This window comes from Musca domestica, unplaced genomic scaffold, assembly GCF_030504385.1.
Source record: "Musca domestica strain aabys unplaced genomic scaffold, Musca_domestica.polishedcontigs.V.1.1 33, whole genome shotgun sequence".
NCBI classification, from domain to species: domain Eukaryota; kingdom Metazoa; phylum Arthropoda; class Insecta; order Diptera; family Muscidae; genus Musca; species Musca domestica.
The window spans coordinates 3,693,498-3,711,376 of record NW_026712312.1 but is presented as its reverse complement, the minus strand read 5'-3'; the positions used below and the strand labels follow the sequence as shown (position 1 = coordinate 3,711,376).

Sequence of the window (17,879 nt, the reverse complement as noted above, 5' to 3'; positions counted from 1 at the left end):
CCCATCTCTGCATTTTCTGTAACCTACCTTGTCAACTTTCACTGCAAAAAAACAGGTTCCCATCTCAGATTTCTGTGTATACAATGGATTTGTAAAGTTTTGATAATGAGATGTCGTCACATGATTAATTTTAAAAAAATTGTAATCATATACATGCATTACTTTACCTTCTTAATTCTACCATGACTACAACATTTAAATTTGACATTTTATGGAAATCAAATAAAAAAATTGTAATCGTAGGCAATGCGTGTATAACTTTTGTGGTGAATACAGTATTAAAACCCCACAAGCACATTGGTAATGACCTTTCATTCATTTTATGCGTTTTCCCCATATTTTTACAAGAAGACAACTTTGTTGTGTTCCCGTCCTTTTTTAAATTGTGGATTTAGTAAAAAAAAGAGCAGTAGAATGTTGAATTCATAAACATATGACATCAGGGACCTATTTTCTTCTAAAACTTTTACATTAGGGGTTAAATTGGTAATGTAACCCCAATTGAAGTTAATTTTCTAGTTCCTCACGCTGTATCATCCCTGATAAAACTAGATTTTCTATTTTCTCATTAACAATAAGAATTAATATCAACACCACCATATTAACTCTTATCGGCTTCTAGTCAGAAAAAAATGTAAACAATCAACTAAACACACCCTCTATTCATTTGACATTTCCACTTAAAATACATCACTGAGCCTGTGATGCGGCAACCCCGTTTTATAAAACAGCTGGTTTAGCCGAAAAGAGTAACTCATAAGAGTAACACTCTCTTAGATTTTAAGAGAAAAAGAGAAGTGGTTGTTTGTTAACGTAATAATAAGCGCAACGAAAAGTCAAGTCAAAAGCAAATGAAAGAAAACAAGTTAACACGCACACCAGCCAGCCAGCCGTCGTCCAACGATGAAACCAGTTTTGAAATGTTGAAAAATCAAAAACAGTCGATGCTTGTATTTGTAACGGTGCGGTTGTCGGTCGATAGTGCGAAAACAACAATTAAACGAGAAAAAAAAAAAAAACGTTAAACGTGAAAAACGCGGCGGAAGTCGTGATGAGCAAAAAAATAATAATAAAAATCATTGCGATGATGATAATTTAGAAATTAGATGTAGAAGCAAAATAGAAAGAAAGAAAAAATATTAAATTGTAGTATATTTTAAGTCAAATTCTGTGAGTGTGTGGCATCGCAAGTGTAAATATTAGCAAGCAAGCAAGCCATCTATCCAAGCTCCTCCGTAAACTTTGTTCAGAAAAAAAAATAAAATACAAAATAGTGAAGAAGAAGAAAAAAAGTAAAGCAGCAACAAATATCACAAGAAAATTCTACTTGAAATCAAAAAGAAAATATTACACAAATAAAGTAAAATAAGAATAAATAAAAGTAATTGTAAAAAAATAGAAGTAATTTTTTTGTAAAGTGTTGTAAAGAGTGGCCAAGTGGTTGTGCTCTGCGTGTTTGTGTGAATATTTGTGTGCGGCGCTTTCGTGAATATGCTTGCCAGTGTAGTAGTTGTGTACGAAAAAAAATATGGGCAAAGGTAAAGCAGCAGTAGAAGAAGAAGCATCCTCCTCAACCTCGGCTAACAGCAGTAGCAGCCAACACCACTAGTCAACCAAGCCAGCCAGCCAGCTATAGTATATTTTGTGCAGTTGTGTGTAAATAAATATACAGTGTGCGAGTGTGCATGTTAACAAATTCTATGACGTGTGTATGTGTATGTGTTCGTTTTGCCCATGAATATCAGCATTCTGCAGTCTGAGCTGTTTGCATGTGAGAGAGTGTGTTCGTTGTTGGTTTAAAACAGGTTTACAAGTTGAAAATAGAAGAATATAAAGAATAAGAAGAAGCAGAACGAGAAGTTATTACTAGTTTGAAAAAAGAAGAAGAAGAAAACAAAGAAAAAAAATAACAAAAACAAATCAAGCAACAGTAACAATAACAACAGCAACAATCATACCGACATTTATAGCAAGCAAGCAACCAACAAGAATACATGAAAAAGAAAAGAATGGAATAAAGGTGAGTTCGCAAGGCGAATCATGACAATTTCGACAGTATTTTATCCCAAATTTATTCCCCCAGTGCAAATATAAAATTATCTTTGTGTGAAGATCCAAACAAAACATTAACTAGCTAAAATGTTGTCATATTTTGCGAAAAAAAAAGAAAATTAAATTTATGCTCTTCATTTTAAATAACCGTTGTTTTTTGTGACTAACTTGTGTGGGTGGCTGTTTGTGTGTCATAGTGTTGGTCTGTCTAAATGTGTGTAATATTTTACTTCATGGTTTTGGTTTTTTTTTTTCAAAGACCATTGTTTCCTAGCCACATTTGTTGTTGTATTCTTGCATTATTTTTGTTCTTGGCGTTTTATTTTCAAATTGGCAAATGCCAGTTTTTAACGAAAACTTATCTTCATAGCCATTCTGTTTGGCAGAATAAGACAAGACAAATGGTCAATGTGAGGTGAGGTGTAAGTGAGATCAATTGGAGGTCAGTAATTTAAAGGTCACCAAACTGCTGACAAACAACCTCCATTGACTGGTAGTATAGGTCACCGAAAACAAATTGGATTTATGTCGATGGTCAAGACTAAATTTTAACTTGGAAATGCTTAATTTAGGAATATGACAGATTTGTAAATATTTTGCAATAATAGGATTATGACGAGAGATATGTAGGCAGCTTTTGGATCTGTTAGGTGAGATTGTCTATTGGACATGTTTACAAGTTAATTTTTGACAATAGTTGACAGTTTTTGGAAAATACAGATTTAAGGCCTTCAAAGTATATAAAAATTGTAGTGCCGGGAGCAAGCACGATATACACACTAATTAACAATTTTTTGTAAAGCCAGACGCTGAAAATACGCGTTAGTTATTAAAACAAAACATTATAGTTTTAAGTATTTCTTTCTTCACTTCAAAATTGTAAATTTTCGTGTTAAAAAAAAGACTCAATAAATTTGAAAAAAAAGTATATAAAATGTTTTAAGGCCTCTACCATACATAAAATGGCAGGGAAATTTTGTAATTTAAAGTCGTAATAGGAGGCCAAGTAAGTAGCTTGCCGCTTGGTAAATTAGGGCCCTCTTTACAACATTTTTGGATCATGGGTCTCCTTTCATGATGGCGAGTAAAATCAAAGTTACGAATCCGCAAGAATAAGGACCATCATGGCAAAATTAATAGCCTGTTTACAGAACTTTTGTTTAAGGCAGGCAAGCAAATGCTACCCAGACAATCAAGTTTTTATTTCAGTTAATTCACTTATTTCGCCTGGGAGTAAAAGCTCATTAAACCTATTGCCCTACTGTCAAAAATTTGTTTATGTTTCCAAAAATAAAATTTGTTTATTTTCATACCCTCCACCATACTATAGAGGGTATATTAACTTTGTTATTCCGTTTGTAACTCCTCGAAATACTCATGTCAGACCCAACAAAGTATATATATTCTTGATCAGCGTAAAATTCTAAGACGATTTAGACATGTCCGTCTGTCTGTTGTAATCGTAAACGTACCTATATTCGGTATTTTGATGATTTTAGCGACATTATTCACCGGAATTGTTTCAAATTTGGTATTTGAAGATCTTAATGGATGCTACAGTCTATGACAGAAAATTGTCTGTGCAGGTCCATGTCTTCGTGTAGCCCCCATATAAAGGTACCTCCCTATATTCGGTATTTTGCTGATTTTAGCGACATTATTCACTGAAAATGTTTCAAATTTGGTATTTGAAGTTCGTAATGGATATTACAGCCTATGATAGATAATTGTCGTGCAGGTCCACGTCTTCGTATATATATTCCGTATTTTGAGGATTTTAGCTACATTATTCACTGAATTTTTTTTGTTTTCAAGTTTCGCTTTTGAATATTGTAATGGCTTATGACAAAAGTTGCCTCTATTGGTCCACGTCGTCGTACGGGCCCTAATAAAACGGCTACATTCGGTATTTTGAAGATTTTAACAGAATTTTTAAGATTTTTTTTTTTTTGAAAATTGCGAAATTCTTTCCAAATGTGGAGGGTATTATAACTTCGGCCGGCCAACTTACAGCTTGTTTACTTAATTTATAATTTTTTCATATAACACTTCGTACCTTGATAAAACAATTCATTCAACAATTTCATAGAACAAGAATTGAGTCCCAGTTCTGCATTTTCTGTCATTTATCTTGCCAAATTTAACTTCGATTAAAAAACAATTTCCCATCTCTGAATTGACAATGGATTTATGAAAATTAAAGTTTTTTCATTTCGGCCAGATATTGATATTATAGCGAGAATACTTGATATTGACAATTTTTAGGTAACTCTACCCACAGATTTTCGGTATTTTGGAGGTTCCAACCACAATAACTGTAATTTGATATTTCAGGTTCTTCGTGGGTAGTTTTACTCAACATAGGTCCACTTCTAGGATAAGCCCCATTTAAACACCTTGCAAGAATATTTTATACAGGTCCAGAAATCCATTAAAATTGAACTGGTATTACATACAGGGTGTGATAAAAAACTACATACAGGGTGTGATAAAAAACATTTTTTTAAATTTTATTGAATGAAAGCAAAAAATGTCAGAAATAGCATCAAACTTTAGAATAAGTTTAGATTTTTTCAAATTCGTCTTCTTTGCCACGGCCAATGAAACCGTCATATTTTGGCCCATTCCCGGCGAAGCGCTCTCGCTTGAGGTGATCGATACTTTGGTATTTTTTAGTGCCAACCTTGCTTTCCAAAATACTCAAGACACAATAGTCCAACGTATTGGTATCCGGAGATTTCGGAGGCCATTATGCGCTGGAAATGAAGCAAGAAACTTCATTTTGTAACCATTCTTGGGTGGCGCGTGCTGAGTGTGATGGTGCTGAGTCCTGTTGGAATGTCAAAGGTCTGCGGCCAAATTGTTTGTGTGACCAAGGCTTTAATACACCCTCCAGAATAAAGGGGGTGATCACGTCCAAATGCGTGTGAGCAATTGGTACTCACTTATGTAGGGGCGTTGGTAGACGCATTGTATTCACACGGTGTTTAGAGCACCGTGGGGTTAAGCCAAAGCGGCAGGTACCCACGTACTCTACATTTCGAAACCTGCATATTTTCGTGTTAATACTCGACATTTATTCTGATGCCACGGCCGATTAATACATGCGGAGAGCGACCATTGTCTCTTATGGCGGCCCACACCATCACCATGACCGTCGCTTGAGTTCTGGTGGCCAACCGAAGGTGCACATTTTCAGCTGACCTCTTTGGCGAGTAAATACGTCCATTTTGTTTGTTTACAAACTGCTGGACAACGAATGTTTTCTCATCGAAGAAAACCAAATCCGGCAGATCACCACTTTCGGCCAAACGAATCAATTCTTTAGCTCTTTTGATTCTATTTTCTTTATGTTGCGGTATAAGTTTTTGCACTTTTTGGAATTTCAATGTCTTTACCCCGAGCTCCTTTTTCAATATTTACCGAATGGAAAATTCTGAAATTCAAGTCGCTTCTCTTTTCGCGTACTTTTCGAATCATTTCTGCTGATGTTGTTGTTTTCTTCCGTCCACTTCCTTGACGTCGGGCTACGCTACCAGTATCACGGTAATGAGCGATGTTACGAGACACAAAAGATCTATTCACATTTAAATGCGGGAGTGCTGTAACGATACCCACTTGTGGTATTCCAGACAAATATAAAGAAATCACACTATCACGCATGAGTTCCATCACGAATAAGTTTTTTCTGGAAAATTCTCACCAAATTTTTTTTTTACGCTTGTAAACAATATAATGAGCTGTTACTGGAATAATTTTAACGTCTGTCGGACGAGTGGCTTAGAAATGACAGCAGTCTTAAGTTGGTTGCAAATTTTTCATCTCACCCTATATTTCGACATAATAGGGACAACAAGAAAAAATGTATTTTTAAGATAGGTTTATGCATCTTTCTTCCAATTGTACAATAATTTCCAAGGTAGGACCTAGAAATCACCTAAATACAATTTTCCCTAATATGTTACTATAAATACTGTACAGCATGCGGTATAGTTCCACCTTTATATCATCCTCTTTGGGGTCTAATAGCATGTTTAGATTAGAGCTGGAATTGGATAGTGGAATTTGAATTCCGATCCAATCCAGGATTTTCTAAATCCAATACAAACGTACGGCAAGGAACCCCTAGTTCAGATTGAAACCACAAATAAATAATTTTGTGAAATTCGCAAATATTATCAACCGTGCCCTCTTCCACCTCATAGTTTTTTATTAAATTTTTAAAACACACACACACACATACATACATAGACACACAACCAAATTCATCTTTGGTATTTTAAATTTGCGCATCATTTAACTGCCAAAGTTCAAATACGAAAATCATCAGGGTTATGTCATTCAGGCAATGGAGCATAAAACCAGAATGTCTACCACCACAATTATGACACTGACCTCGTTGTGTGAGAACTTTGCTGGCTGGCTGACTGGCGGGCAGGCGGGCGGGCTAAATGGATGTTGATGTGTGGCTGGCTGGCTGGATGGTTGTATGGCTGTATGAATGTATCACTGCTGTTGGTTGCTGCTGCTGCTGTCGCCTGTTTTATACAGTGATAATATTGGTAATAAAGGTCTCCAGAATGGCACTGGATGGATGAATGGATAATGATGGAGGTGATTGCCTCAGTTGTGGTGTTGTTGTGGTCTTGGGCGCTGGGGGGAACTGTTGGTGACTGGTGTGTTGCTCTGTTACTGTTTTGGTGTTTCTATTCCTTTAACCAAGGTTTCTTGTTGTTGTGGTTGCTCTGTGTTCGTCGTTGATTGTTTGCCTGCCAGCCTGCCTGCCCGCCTTGGTTGTTGTTTGGATGGCTGGTTGGTTGGTTGGTTGGTTGGGTTACTCTTGTTGTTGCTGCCTTTTGAATCCAATTAGGAACGTAAATTGAATTTCACGCAAATTTCCAATTGGAAAAAATTGTGTTTTGTGTTGCGAACGGCGTTGTTGTGTTCGTTGCTGCCACTGCCGTTGCCATTTGCCGTTGTTGCTCTTCTTCTGCTGCTTCGCCTTCTTTGGCTGCTCGTATTTTATTATTTTAACACTAATCGAGTTTCGCGCAATTTACCCACAACAACATGAAAAACAACAAAAACACATATATTTTCATATTAACATGGGCATCGTCACAACGAAGGCTCGAAAGCAATAACGTCAATAAAAACCAACAACAACGCCAACAAACGAACGGACCACAACAAAACACTTGTAAGGGATACTTTCTCGGCGTGTTTTTCCTTGTTGTTGTTGTTGTTGTTGTGGGGGCTGTTCTTCTATTGTTGTTCCTGTTCAATTGCTCAAAAAGGGTGATGGGGGAAGAGAGGTGTTCATGTGTGTTTGTGTGTGTGCACGACCATTAGACCCAGAATCGACTGTTGTGTTCCCATTCAAGCATACTATTGCCAATCATCCATGTAGAGATATATCATTTTTTATTGCTGACCCCCAGACACACACACACAAGCACATTTTGCATGGAAGGTTAGATCAGCGTTTTGGAAAATTTGGGGAAAATGAATCGAATGGAATTCAAGAGAGTGGCGATATGCAAAAATATCAAAAAAGGTCGATGCAAAAACAAAAATCCATTAACGCTATTTCGAAATTTGGAAAACTTGTTCTGGAATCTTTTGAAATTATTGATCCGAGGGTGAGCATCTGATATATGGAATGCTAAATGTTTTTCTTTTTTTTAAATTATAACTATAATTGTGGGGTTTTAAGAGAAATATTGAAACACTTAAGGGTTAAGGGAATCAGGGTACAAATATCTATCTCTAGAAAAAAAACTAAAAAATCCAAAAGTTTTTACTAAAGTAGAGCTAGCCTAGAAACTGTAAATGCTTATGATATATTGCTACAGAAAGAAACAGGTGTATAACCCTGAACTTTCAATTATTTTTACGCACCTGCAGAGCTATAATCGTGGATTTTTTAGCTTTAGTTTTGAATTTTAACAATTTTTTAACAATATTCTTAACCTTTAATCAGGGATAATTGAAACAAGTAAAATAGTATTGGACGGTTTTTCCGACAGATATGCACTCCCAGACCTGAGTTATAGTTATTGAAACTGTTGACCCTTTATAGGGGAGGTTGCGAACATATGGCCAATATTAATCAAATCGTATCAGAACTAAGACTGATGTAAATATAACAAAGTGCCAGATTTGGACTATATCGACTACTTCCTATACTTTATATGAGATATGTGCAAATTTTTGGAAAATGTGGAAATATGCGTGAGTTGCCAGATATTGAGGACCGAAGTATTCCATTTCATACTCCATCTAATACAGATAAAAACATTGGTAAGTGCTAAAATTAAAGGAAATCGAACATTTAAATCCAATTTTATGCAAAATTATGAATTCCGACAATCATGTAATCATATCAGATTTCTGGTTAAGATATATATTTAGATATATATAAGTTGGAAAGAATCGTCGACTGGTTTCGCAAGTTATGACTATACAAGTATTGCAAATTGTGACTCTTTGTGGGGGAGGTACCAGAAGGGGTTCGCAGATATATATCATCTCCGTCCGATCTCTACCGTCCTTATAACAAATCCTGCGTTAGCAAAAATGTTTTCATGTGCGAAATTTGAAGAGAGTTGAATGCTTATTTTGCTTTCTCTGAGCGTTTTGTTTTTCAAAATCTTGAACCCAATGTGGGGGAAATACTAGAAAAAATGGTCCGATCTGTACCATCTTTCTTACAGATCTTGTGCTGTTGGAAATATTGAAATCTACCAAGTCTGAATGGAGTCGGATGTTAATTTTCCGTTTTATGAGCTTCATGGATACTCAAAATGTTGACCTTTTATGGGGAAGGTACCAGAAAGAGTGGATCGATATTGTCCATTTTCACACCAGACATTGGGTTAATAAAAATATTGTAATTTGTGTAACTTGAAGAGAACCAGACGCTTATTTCGAATTTTATGATCTATTTGGTTATTTAAAACTTCGACCTTTGTGGGGAGGTACCAGAAGCAATGGTCCGATCTTCCGATAATCTTTATAATATATATTGTGTTGATGGAAATATTGAGATGTACCAAGTCTGAGTGGAATCGGATGTCAATTTCGTGTTTTATGAGCTTCATGGATATTCAAAAGTACGACCCTTTGTGGGGGAGGTACGATCTAAGTTTGACAATAATATTACCATGTAGCAAGTTTGAATCAAATCGGATACTGAATTTGAGAGTTATCGAGCGCATTGATAGACCGACTCCAAATGTCCTGAGTCCAAAGAGACCTAAAACCTTTTTTTTGATGAGGCACATTTTGACCGTATCAAGTTATATATACCCCCTCTAGCCATATGGCTGAGGTGAAAAAAATTGAAACACCTTAGGAATTGGTAACAATTTTAGCTTAGAAAAAAAATTCGTTTTTTTTAAATTTTTTTAGTTTTTTTTTTATTTTTTTTCGTTTTTTTCTAGAGATAGGTATTAGTACCCTGATTTCGGAAAAGTATTTTTTCTTGGTGCGCCGACCCAGATATGGAAATGTGGATGTGGATAATATAGATATGATTTGAAAGCTAAAATACCTATTCAACAAGTGGCCACATTATGGGGTTATTTCACTCTATTCGGGAGTTATATCTTAATTATTGTTTTTTGGCACCAGATTTTTTTTATAAAATCCTCAAAATGTCAAAAAAAAAACAATTTTAGGAGATCATATATTTTAGTTTCAAATCAAAGCTAACACCGTAAGTTTTCCAAAATGCTATAACATGTGCTATTATCCTTTCTGGATCCAAAGATATGTCTCTTAGACCCCAACCGTCTCAAATAAAAGGTATTTTCTTTAGCTTTTAAACGATATTGTCCATATCGGTTTAGTAGATCTGGGTCTAAACCGTCTAAACTAAACTCGTCCCCCGAGAAAAAAATCTTTCCCGGAATCAGGGGGCAAAAACCTACCTCGGGTGAAATTTAAAAAAAAAAATACTAAACTAAAAGCGAGCCAGGGACTGTAAAAGTAGACGTTTAAGGAATATAGCTAGAGGTAGGAGCAGGTGTATAACCCCGAACTTTGCAAAAATAAATTTTAAGCACTTGCAGAGTTATAATCGTGGATTTTTTGGGTTTTTTTGAATTTTGGCTAGTTTTGAATTTTAAGAATATTTTGTAGAATATTCTTAACTTTTAATCAAGAAATTATTTGTTTATGTCTTAGTCGTGGATTTTTGAATAATTTGTCTTTAGCTTCAATCGTGGGTATAAGAGTTCAAGCTTTAATCGTGATGTTTAAAGATTTATTGAGCCATCTATAATAGTGGCGTTCAATATCTCCAGCTGAGTTATAATAGATATAGGATTTAACTTTTATTATTTGTAAGTAAAGCACCGAAGCTCCAGCTGAAAGCTATATAGCTGTATTTTTTTTTAAATAATGTGTTTGAGGCACCAGCAGAGCTTTTATCATAGATTTTCAAAGAATATTTTTTGAGGTAGTATTTTTAGGTACTTATTTTTGAAACTGCATAGTTAAGCTCTATTGCTGAGCCAACACTTGAACTTTCAGGCTAAGAAGGAACTGTGGACTTTCTATGACTATTTTTGAGGCTTTAGCATAACTTTTATACTGATTTGTTCAGTAATAATTTTGAAGATCCAGCCGATCTTATTCGTGGAATTAAAAAATATTTTTTTAAAGCACCAGCAGAGCTTATATCATTAATTTCCAAAAAAATATTATTTTAAGCATCAGGAGGAGAGCTTAAAATTTATATTGTAAAAGAATATTGTTGGAAACACCTGCAGAGTTTTAATTGGATTTTTAAGAAAATATTTTTAAGCAATAACAGAGCTTAATATGCGGATTTTTTAAATAATATTTTTGAAACATCAATAGAGCTTTAATCGTGGATTTTTGAGACTGTTTTTTTTTTACCACCAGTTAAGATATAATTTTGAATTTTTAATGTAATTTTCTCAAAACCTACCTCAGAGTTCTTTTTTCAATAATTAATATTTTTTTCTTTTGAAGTTTTTCCTCTTTACTCCCCATATGAGGTTCTTATTCCCATACTCTTTTCTTTCGCTGGCATACATGCAACAATTGTGTGTTGTTAGTTCATCATTTATTTGTGTTTTGTTTTTTTGTTCATCTTCTCTCAGTTACATTTAATAAAGGAAGAGAATTCAAAATGAAAATGAATGAGTACTTCACATTTGTCGTTGCTACTTTTCGAAGTACTTGAAAAAGTTGAAAGAAGAAAATTAAGATGAAAACAAACCTCATTCATCCTGCCCCTGCCATCTTGGCAATTCTCGCTCGTTGTCGTCAGTGTAGTTCATGGCGGAAAGGAAAATGCGTGGAAAACAAAACATTCCACAACTTATACATACCGACATACAGACATACATATATGTGGTGCGAAGTACGAAGTACGCACTCAAGATGATGAACAGAATAAAGCCAAAAAAGAAGCAGCCAACAACAACAAAATGATTTTAAGTGAAATGAATGAATATGAATTGTTTGTTGGCTAAACAAAAAAAATTCGAGTTAAGTGTAAGCCAGAACTGGGCGGGCCATAGAGAAAAATTGAAGATTTGTTTCTTTGGCTTTTCGGTGGGCTTTTGTGAACAACTGAAGAGGAAACAAATAATGAAAAGACAATTCAAGTACATATTTATGCCAATTGTGTTCATCGTTACCTTTTGTAGATCAAAGAGCCAAAATGGGAAAGCCTACGAATGACTGAGATCCAAAGAGTATGCAAGTAATGGAATTTATAGTTTTGACATTCTGAAATAAAGAAATTTTCAAGAGATAGACAAATAGTTTCGTCTAACCATATCACGGAAGAACATGTCAATATTGTCTAGGCCCAACAGTCTTTCTGAGGGACTTTAAATCGTCCTAGCGCCGTGCGTTTATGTTAGCTTGAAGGTTGCGTTGTTATAAGTGAATAGGGACCTTTCGGTCCATTGTCATCATGCTGCTGGGAAAATAAAGGTAGGAGGAGCAGGCTATTTCTAGATGCTCACAGAAGGCACCGGCTCCCGTACCTTTCTCCATCTTTTACATTCAGTGTATGTTAGCGGGAGAGAGTCCCTAGCCAATTCCTACTAAATTCTTGCAGGAGTACAGTGCAATGAAGGCAGTCAGGAGTTGGGTCTAGGGGTCCCGGCCCCCCTCAGAAATGCCAAATTTTTGGGTATTTTGCTTGAAAATCTCAGTTTGTCAGGCCCACCGAAATTGTTTCGAAAGGCGTCGGTGTTCCCAGATATTTGCCTTCAGAAGACAGGGACCCTCCATTCAGTGCTGTCGGAAGGAATTTATCTTGCTTGTGCTTACGTATGAAAAGTATCAAATCTGTTTTTATGGGGTTGACTCCCATCGCAACATCGTGTACACTATATAAAGTCTGATACAGTAGAAAGGAATTTATCGTATGATGGTCCAACTTTCTTTGCGGAGATCTGGATTTTACAGCTCTGCCATAGTCGGAATCAGTTCCTTTTCCACTTCTGAAGGTCGACCCTACGTCGATAAAAAGAAAAGTCTCCAAAATAAGCCACAATTTTTGTGTCTGTTTTTTTTTTCAAAGTCCCGTAGAAAATTTTTCTCCACGAGAAGCCACAGCAGAGGCGATAAAACTCCACTTCCTAGATAAGGATGGAGTTCAGAATCTGCGGCCTTGCAATGATGTAGGTTTATCTGCACTAGAAACATCATTTATTACAGCATCTACCTTCCTTCTTACTACTGAGTCGAATGAGGAAGATGTTGACAGAGCGGTATCCATCCTGATCCGATGATCAATCTAAGCTATCGTGGCCGCAAGTAGTCCTCTCCATCCTTGTCCAGGCCCTCACTAATGTCGAGTTCTCTATTCTCCACACAGGTGGTTGTGCTAATAATCTCGATTTTGCAGCTCAAGCATGGTCAGAATCAGTTCCTTTTCCACTTTTGTTTTCCTTTTCCTGGGTGGGGATAGAAGGAGTTCAGCAGCCGCGGCTTTGCAATGATGCAGGTTTATCTGCACTACTGATAAACCTGAGTCGGATGTTGACGGCATCGTATCATGATCCGAAGTAAAACTTCCCGCACTTAGTTATCTTCATCCTTTTCTACGGCCACTGTAATGTCGAGTCCTTTATTCTTCCCACAGGTGGTTCAAGTGATGATGGTCCAACCTTCTTTGCGGAGATTTGGATTTTGTAGCTGTAGCATTGTCAGAATAAGCTTCATTTCCCATTCTGGAGGCGAAATCCACGCCGATAGAATTTTTTTGCTGGAATATCCAGAAGAATAACATTTGCCTCTTCCTCTTTGGTCCCTTCCAAAGTTTGCAAATTTTTGTTAAGATCGGTTCAGATTTGGATAATTCTTCCATACATATCTTCAACCGATTTCGGGTTAATTTTGTATCATTTTGGGTTAATTCTGACCAAATGGCCAATATCAGTCCAATAATCCCGGATTTTGGGACATCCGACCGAATTCAGTCTAGAAGCAAGTACATCAATCTGGTTCAGATATAGCTATAGCTACCATTTATATGTTTCATCCGATTTGGTGATCAAGTACCTCACAATCGTAATATGCATTCGACAACAATAATATTTAGTACCAGATATCTTATCGAGTTCGGAAATACCTTTGCCAAATTCTAGCGATATCGCAAAGATTTGTATATAGCTCCCATATATATATATCCTTAATCCGATTTCAGGTTTATTGTGCAATTAATGGCTAATATCAATATCCATTTTGTGTAACTCGGCTTCGATATATATTTTTTTATTATAAAATCCTTCTCGAAGTGATATAATGCAATCTATAGCTATGTTATTTGGTATAAAAGATTAAAATGTCTCTGTCAAATTTAGTGAAAATCGATTCAAAATTGCATATGTCTCCCATATATTAGTTCCCTCTGAAACCAAATTATAACTGCTCTAAAGCTTAATGTTGATAGGAGGTGGTGTGATCTACTTCAAATAAATTATTTTTGATACAGGAGCTCTACTAAATATGCATATTGGTGGAGGGTATCATATAGTCGGCCCCGTCCGACTTTTGACTTTTCCTTACTGGTTTATGTTCGGTTTTTTTTCTGTAGAACGAAAAAATCCATAGTGCCGTCGTACATTTTTTTTATCGAAAAAATACCATGTTGACTTCGTACTGTAGTCGTCCTGAAGTCGTTCGTTCTTCTTCTATTGGAACGCATTTTTTTAATAAAAAAAATCGGTGCTTCGTGCAATTTTCTCTCTATAAAATACGAAAAAAAATTATTCCACCAAAAGAACTGACAATAAAATTGAAAATTTTTTCTATAGAAAAAAAAATTCAAGATTTTTCCAACATTAAATTCAGATGCGATGCAGTCCAGTCGAATACAACAAGACCAAATGTCCTGAAACGGACTGAGGACATTTATATATGGGTTCTTTTGAAAAAAAAAAAAAAATGCTGTGACCATACAACTGACGTTACAATTCCGCCCTTTTAAGGGGTTCTATTGTAGCTCCTCATAATTTCCGCAATTTTAGTCAGTCCAGTCGAATACAACAAGACCAAATGTCCTGAAACGGACTGAGGACATTTATATATGGGTTCTTTTGAAAAAAAAAAAAAATGCTGTGACCATACAACTGACGTTACAATTCCGCCCTTTTAAGGGGTTCTATTGTAGCTCCTCATAATTTCCGCAATTTTAGTCAGCCATATCCTTTTTCCTCCAAAGCTCTTAATTTATATTCAAACCCATGGCGTATGATATCCATGTGTGAACTTACCCGTATGATGACGTTGAGTAATTTTACAAATTCTTCAATTTCTTTTCACACCAGCAAAAAAATAAAACCCTAAGTAAATGTGGAGAAAACAAGAAACCCAGGGCCTAAGATGATGAGAAATGCGATTGGAGTGGAGATAGATAACATTTTACTTCGTTCAGGTGATGTACAATGACAACATCTTGTGGCATTGTGGAACGGAGAAAAAATAAAGGCATGAAGGTAAACCACCGAAGGAAGGAGAAAAAAAAACTTCTAACCTCACACCACAATCCTCAACAATTCACCGCAAATGCGTCAATGGGAGGTGGTTTGAAAGGTGGGAGAGGGGACAGGGGGAATTCTGTTGAACAAGTGTGACGACGACGAAGAAATATCAACTAATGTAATTTAAACTAAAACGTAAGTATTCGCACATACCTTCATTACATGTATGGAGGTATGTCTGTATGTTTGCAATTCCCCCCTTGCTCAAAATTACGTGAGATACATGTGTGATATATCTGCCTGAGTTCGTTCGTTCGTTTTTGCGAAATGATACATTTTTTTCGAAAATTAAAAACAAAAGGGGCATACACACCAAGCAACAAAAAAAAAAAAAAAAAAAAAAAAACAATGTTTGAACAATAAAGATGTTATTATTGCTCACTGCCTCTGCCTCAGTTATTATTGGTTGTTTCGAACGGTGGGCAGAGGAACGGGACAAAAATCACAAAAGCAATCTATTAAATGCTACAAAGCACGTGAATTGCAATTTAACAAATGAAAGACTGATTTTTGCCACCACTTTGTGTGTTTGTTGTTATTACAGAGCGGGACGGAGAGTGAGAGAGATGTGGCGATACTTTTGGGAATAGTTTGGAGCAGCAGATACATCTTCAAATGAATTGAGCGCCTAAAGAGTGAAATTATTTGACGCTACATTACGTGCCGGCAAATTACACGGTTAAAGTAATCATTGCAGACCTTGATAGATCGAAAAACCCATCAGTCATCATTCGAAATAAATTAAGAGTTTTTGTTTGTGGATTTGGATGTAACATAGTATGAAGGTTTTAATTGCAAACAATTAATAAACCGGGCGAACTTTCAAACCCCTTTACCATGAGCTGAAGAAAATTTTTTAAAATAAATATATACAATGTTTTGCTGCAGGTGTTAGATAAATAAGGAATTCTAAATCCAAAATTTGAAAAATTTCGTCAGAAAATGTCATCCAAAAATCGAATATCGTAAGGTACCGCTGTCTGGGGGCCATAGGAGAACGTGAACCTATATAGACAATGTTCCACCACAATAAGTAGATTTCATTGCGAACTCTAAATACGGAATTCGAAACAATTCCATAAGAAAAATGTAGCCTATATGAGGGCTACGAAATAACGAGGACTAATATTGCCAATCATCGAACTTGACCCACCTGCATACAACTTTTGTGCAAAAATTTTAACTTCCTATCGCATTTCAGCTTCCTACAAATATTGTTAAACGTTATCGAAGAACACTCAATAAAGTTAAAAAAAGAATCAAAAAATATTAATATTATTATGAAACTCCCAAAAAAAAAGGTAGAAATTTTTAAAAAATATTTTTCTGCACAGAAAGGGATAGGATATTCCGATTTTGCTCCAACTTTGCAAGTCTTTATATTTGCATCAGTGCTACCTAGGTCAGGTGCGAAAATGGACAATATCGGTTCACTCTGTCACGTACCTCCTCTACAAACGGTCACAATTTTGAATAATTACAACTCTTATAAAATGTGATGTAAGAGTCCGATTGTCTTCAAATTCCACACATCCTAATATTTTTATGAACTCAATATCTGGTATTAAGACGGAATACATCGGCCCACTCCCTCTGGTACCTCCCCCACAAAGGGTCAACATTTGGAGCTCATAAAACGTGGAATCAACATCGGATTCAATCAGATTTGGTACATATCAATATTTCCGTCATCACAAGATCTGTTGTAAAGATGTTACATTCCTTCTGGTACTTCCCCCACAAAGGCTCAATGTTTTGAATAACCAAAACGATTAAAAAATCCAAAATTAACATCAGGTTCTCTTCATATTTCACACGTCCCATTATTTCTACTAACATAAGATCTGCCGCAAAGATGGAATATATCGGTCCACTTTTTCTGGTACCTCTCCCACAGAGGGTCAACATTTTTGAATACCATAATAAATCTCATAAAAATTAACATTCGATTCCATTCGGACTTGGCACATCTCAATATTTCCATAAACACAAGATCTGTTATAAAGATGGCAGAGATCGGACCATTCCTTCTGGTAGCTCCCCCACAAAGGGTTTTGAATGACTAAAACGATTATAAAAACCGAAATAAACATCCATTTCTCTTGATATTTCACACATCCCATTATTTCTACTAACACAAGATCTGCTGTGATCTGCCACAAACAACATTTTGGATATTCATGAAGGTCGTAAAACGCGAAATTAACCTCCGATTACATTCAGACATGGCACATGTCATTGTTTCCATTAACAAAAGATCTGTTGTAAAGATGGTAGAGATCGGACCTCCCCCACATAGGGTTCAAGATTTGGAAAAACAAAACGCTCAAAGACAGGAAATAAGCATCCAAATCCATTTAACCATCTCCCCAAATTTCCCATTTCTTCCCAAATTTCTGTTGTGAAGATGATAAACATCTGCCAACCCCTTCTGGAACCTCACCCACAGAGGTACACAATTTCCAATACTTATATCTGTTAGAACTCGGCACGTTGTAATATTTATACCAGTCTTCGTATCTGACGAATTGGTCAACTAATTCGGAACCTCTCCCGAAAAGGGTCAACAGTTTTAATTATTACAACTCAATGCTGGGGGTATAAATTTGTCGGCAAAACCGATTGATGATACTATTTTACTTGTTTTTTTTTTTTCGACCTTTTGTGGTGAGAGGTACCAGAAGGAGTGGACCGATATTGCGCATCTCCAAACTTAATCTAAGTTTGATAATAATATTACAATGGACCAAGTTTTGACCAAATCGGATACACCCTTCGAGAGTTATCGTG

The 17,879-nt window shown here is 35.9% G+C and overlaps 1 protein-coding gene across 1 annotated transcript in view; it reads left to right on the top strand.

Moving 5' to 3' along the window:
• Positions 1 to 916: 916 nt before the first annotated feature.
• LOC101900641 (uncharacterized) overlaps positions 917 to 17,879 on the top strand; it is a 489,471-nt gene continuing 472,508 nt past the window's right edge. Inside the window, exon 1 of the mRNA XM_059125281.1 lies at positions 917 to 2,020. The gene's annotated coding sequence lies outside the window, so the exon portion shown is untranslated. The remainder of the gene's footprint in view (positions 2,021 to 17,879) is intronic.